We start from the raw sequence: 4,905 nt of genomic DNA, 5'->3' as shown, positions 1-4,905 counted from the left end.
CAATAACCATCAAAAGGTTAAATACAATCCAGGTTAAAGCAATGCTTTTAATTGGCACCCTATTCACAAACTTAAACATCCACTCCCTACAACATTCACACACAATGTCTGAAGCATGTACCATCTCAGGGATGAATGACAGCAATTCTTCAGAGCTTTTTCAATACCACACCCGATCTTATGACCTCTATAAACTAGAAGGACAAGAACATCAGATGTAAAGGAACAGTCTTCAACTTGTGCACCATCCAGATACGGGCATATATCATTAGTCATTCCCACTGGATCAAAATCCTGGTACTCTCATTCACTTGCACTGTAGGAGTATTTTCATGACACCATCTGCTGTGGTTCAAGTACAAGGTTCACCATTTCCTTCTTCAGAGCAACTAGAGATGGGGAACAAATGACAGCTTTGAAATTAATATCTATGTCCAAATAATGACAAGGAAATAAAATTGCATGCAGCATACAATATATAGTCTCAGCAGAATCCCATATGGAAGGAACACCCTCATACTAACCTTATTGCCTAACTTTTTATGAGTTGGTTCATTGATGATTCCATGGCTATTTCAACACTGTTGACTAATTTTTTGTGTCAATATGCTTTTCCTTAACTGAAATACTTTATACATGCCTGTATTAAAAACTTTCTGCTTGCTAAATTATGGCCTCTGACTCATTCCATAGTTTCTGATTTCCTCCTCCAATTCCTGTGCACATTCTAATTTGGTATTATTTTAAATAAAATTAATTTGTAGTAAGTTTCTAAATTCACAACACTTATGTGAGTTAGAAACAGCAATGAACTCAATGTCATTTCCTGAACAATCCAGCAAATACCCAAAAATCTCCTGACACTGACAGAACTTTCCTAATAAGTATTTGTTGTTTTATACCAAAATAAACTTCAGGTAATTTCTTATCTAATCCCAGGATTTTAATCCTTAATGAATTGGATTTAGTTAATAGCCTTTCATGTGTAACTCTGAAAATCATTGTAAATCAGGATACACCAAAAGTTTTGGTATTGCTTAGTTTAGTTCTGTTGGCACTTCTTCAAAAACGACAAGGAGATTGGTTAGTAGCATCTTCCCTAATACAATCTGTGATAGTTGTTGTTTAGATTTATTAGATTACTATGTTTGGACAATCTTTAAATTTATATTTGATAATCAACTCTATTATCCCACTTAATCAGAAGAGCACAGCCACCTATATTTTGACCATCTTTTTGAACAAGAGTATCATGAAATTCAGACTCGAAGGATGAGAGTCTTTGACAACCATAACATCCGTGTTGTTAAAAAGATCCTTGTGAATAAGAAAATCATCCTTCAGACTCTTTGGTTCTGAAACATGGACTACACATACATGCCACTTCAAGACCCTTGAGAAGTACCATCAATACAGTTTGAGATGGATTGTCTACATCAGCTGGAAGGACAGGCACACTGACATCAGCATCTTGAAATAACTAACAGCGCCAGCATTGAAACCATAATCATATGAAACCAACTCCGCTGGGCCAGCCATATGCTTTGAATACCTCAGCTTCAATTACTAAAACAAATCTTCTTAACCAGATCAAGGAAGGCATTCAAAGGACAAAGGAAATGTTTTAAACACTCTCTCAAGGCCGCTGACAAGAAATGCAACACAGATGTCAACGCATGAGGAATTCTCTTTCAGAAGAAACCAATTTGGAAGAAATTCCTGAATGAAGGGACTTAACTCTTTGAGAATACCCATTGTCAAAAGGAAATATGGAATTGGAATCAAAGAAATGCCAATGATGTCAAGATCAAGAATCACTTCCACCTCCTGAAAACACCCACAAACTGTGTTGTCAGAGATACAGATCTAGAATCAGGCTCAACGACCACACAAGGACACCCTGAACCCATGCCCAGTGATGGAATTTCCTAGGTGGACAAGCATACTTATTAGCAAGTGATTGTCTATGATAATGACCAGTCAACTGGCACCTCATCACATCCCAAACTCCCTGATAATTGCAGGAGTCTAGGAAATTAGTATTGAAGTGCATTTGACATTTTAAAGAAAGACAAGAAGCTAGGAAACAGTGCCGGGTACCTCCAATAATTAAATATGTTCTTAGAACAGTAGCAAAATATGACTTTAGCACAAGGTAGCAAGATATTGAATCAGTTTGAATAGAAATACAAACAGCAAATGCACTTGTGTGATACGTCGTAAGCCCCCTAAACGTAACTACATTTTAGGACAAATTAAATAGGAAAAAATAAATGCAGCATGTAGCAGTTTACCTCAACATTCATTAGTGGCATTAACTTACATGTTGATTGGGCAATCAAATTGGCAAATATAACCTATGAAATGAATCCATAAATTGTATTCTGAGCAATTTTTTAGAGCAACACATTCAAATGTTGGTTATGAGGATTGGTTGGTGGGGTGTGTTTGTGTGTGATGCTGTTCAGAGAATCAGTGCATGCTTGATCGGCTGAATAGGCTCCTTCTACATTATAGGCACGCTGTGATTCTATGAAAAAATAATGAGCACGCAAGCTCGTCCAGACCTGGTAATGAGCAATAAGACAAATTAATCAATTACCTCACAGTAAAGGATCCTGTAGGTGATAGCGATCATAACTTGATTGGACTTCACATTCAGTTTGAAGAGGATAAGTGCAAGTCTAAGACTATTTTAAACCTGAATAAAGGTGATTACAAGGGCACAAAAACAGGGTAATTGGACCCAAAACATGACGTCTTTCTCTTCACAGCTGCTGCCAGCATTGATGAATTTCTCCAGCAATTTCTGGTTTTGTATTTCAGGCTCTTATTGATCTTCTAGAGAGTGAGCCTAGGACCAACCATCTACAGCTCCTTCATTAATGACCTTCCGTCCATTGTAAGGTCAGGAGTAGGAATATTCGCTGATAATTGCACAACGTTCAGCACTGTGATCCTGAGATACTGAAGCAGTCCTTGTCCAAAAGCAGCAAGACCAAGACAATAACCAGCCTTGGGCTGATAAGTGACATGTAATATTTAATCCACACAAAGTGCCAAGAAATGATCTTCTCAGCAGAGAGTATCCGACCATCATCCATTGCTAATGGCATCAATGGCATCACTATTGCTATCAACATCTGATGGGTACCTTGATCAGAAATGGAACTGAGCCAAGCATATAATACTGTGTCTGTGACAAGGGCAGATGAGACAGTAGGTGTTCTGCAGCAAGTAACTCATTCGGCACCCCAATACCTACCTAGAATTTACAAAGTACAAGCCCAGATCTGATGGAATACTTTTAGCTTGTCTGGATGAGTGCAGCTCCAACAACACTCAAGAAAATCAATATCATCCAAGACAAATCAGCCTGTTTGATTGGCACCCTATCCACCTCCCACAACATACATTCTCTTCATGACAATCGCACAATGGCAGCCATGTGTATCACCACAATGTTCTCAGCAGTGACACTCTTAGACTCCTTCAACAGCAGCTTCTATGCCTGCAACATTTATTTCCTCGAAAATCAAGGGGAATTTAGGCACACAAGTTCCTGCAAATTCTGCACCAAGTCACATACCATCCTAACTTTAAACTTATAGTAGCATTCCTGTACTGTCACTGGATCAAATTTGCAGAATTCCCTTCCTAACATGACAATGAGTAACCCTGTACCCCAAGGCCTGAAGTAGTTCAAGGGGGCAACTCACCACCACTCCATGGCAATTAGAGATGGACAATAAATGCTGGCCTGGACGGAGATGTAGGCATCTTATGAATGAGTAAAATTGGACTAGGTAATTGATAATGAAAAACAAGACAATGGCAGAGGTGTTGAATGTGCATTTTATGTCTGTCCTCACTAAAGAAGCCTTAGAACTCAACACCAAGATCCTAAAGATGTACTTAGATTTCCAATAGGCCTCTAATAAGATGTCATTTCAAAAATTGCTGCAATATATAAGAGAACATGAGTGGGATGTAATATATATTAGTAAAGGATTGCTTACGTAACAGGAAACAAAGGACAGAGATGAGAACGTCTTCTCTGTATTGAAACTCATGGAATGCCATTGGGAGCACTCCTGAGGCTCTAAATATTTAAAATTGTATCAATAATTAGGATGAAGTTACCATATGTATAGTCACCAAATTTGTCAATGTCAACTATATAGGAAAGTAAGCTGTCAAAAGAAGGGAGAAAGTCTGCAAATGGATATATAGGAGAAAGTGAGGACTGCAGATGTTGGAGATCAGAGTCATAAAGTGTGACACTGGAAAAGCACAGCCAATCAGGCAGCATCTGAGGAGCAGAAGAGTTGACATTTTGAGCATAAGCTCTTCATCAGGAATGGGGGGGGGGGGCGGGGGGGGAGGTGGGAGCCCACGGTACTCAAGGAGGCTGAGAGATAAATGCAAAGCAGGTGCAGCTGGGGGCAAGACAGCTAGGAATGAGATAGGTAGATGAAGGTGGAGAGTGATGGGACAGAGTGAAGGGTGGAGCAGCTAAGTGGGAAGGAAGATGGACAGGTGGGACAGTTCCAACTACATGGGATCAATGTCAATTTCACCAGTTTCCTCATCTCCCCTCCCCACTGTTAACTTCGATCCAACCATCCACTCGGCACCACCCTCTTGAACTGTCCTACCTGTTCATCTTCCTTCCCACCTATCCACTCCACTCCGACATATCATCATCACCCCCAACTTCATCTACTTATCGCATTCCTAGCTACCTTACCCTGAGCCCCACACCCTTCCATTTATCTCTCAGACTCCTTGCTGCCAACACCCCCTCCCCGACCCTGACAACCCCCACCATCACCCCAATTTCCTGATGAAAGGCTTATGCTCGAAACGTCAACACTCCTGCTACTCGGATGCTGCCAGACTGGC

This window comes from Chiloscyllium plagiosum, chromosome 15 (genome assembly GCF_004010195.1).
Source record: "Chiloscyllium plagiosum isolate BGI_BamShark_2017 chromosome 15, ASM401019v2, whole genome shotgun sequence".
Lineage (NCBI taxonomy): Eukaryota > Metazoa > Chordata > Chondrichthyes > Orectolobiformes > Hemiscylliidae > Chiloscyllium > Chiloscyllium plagiosum.
The sequence above is the reverse complement of the archived record's forward strand: the minus strand, read 5'-3'. Positions refer to the sequence as shown.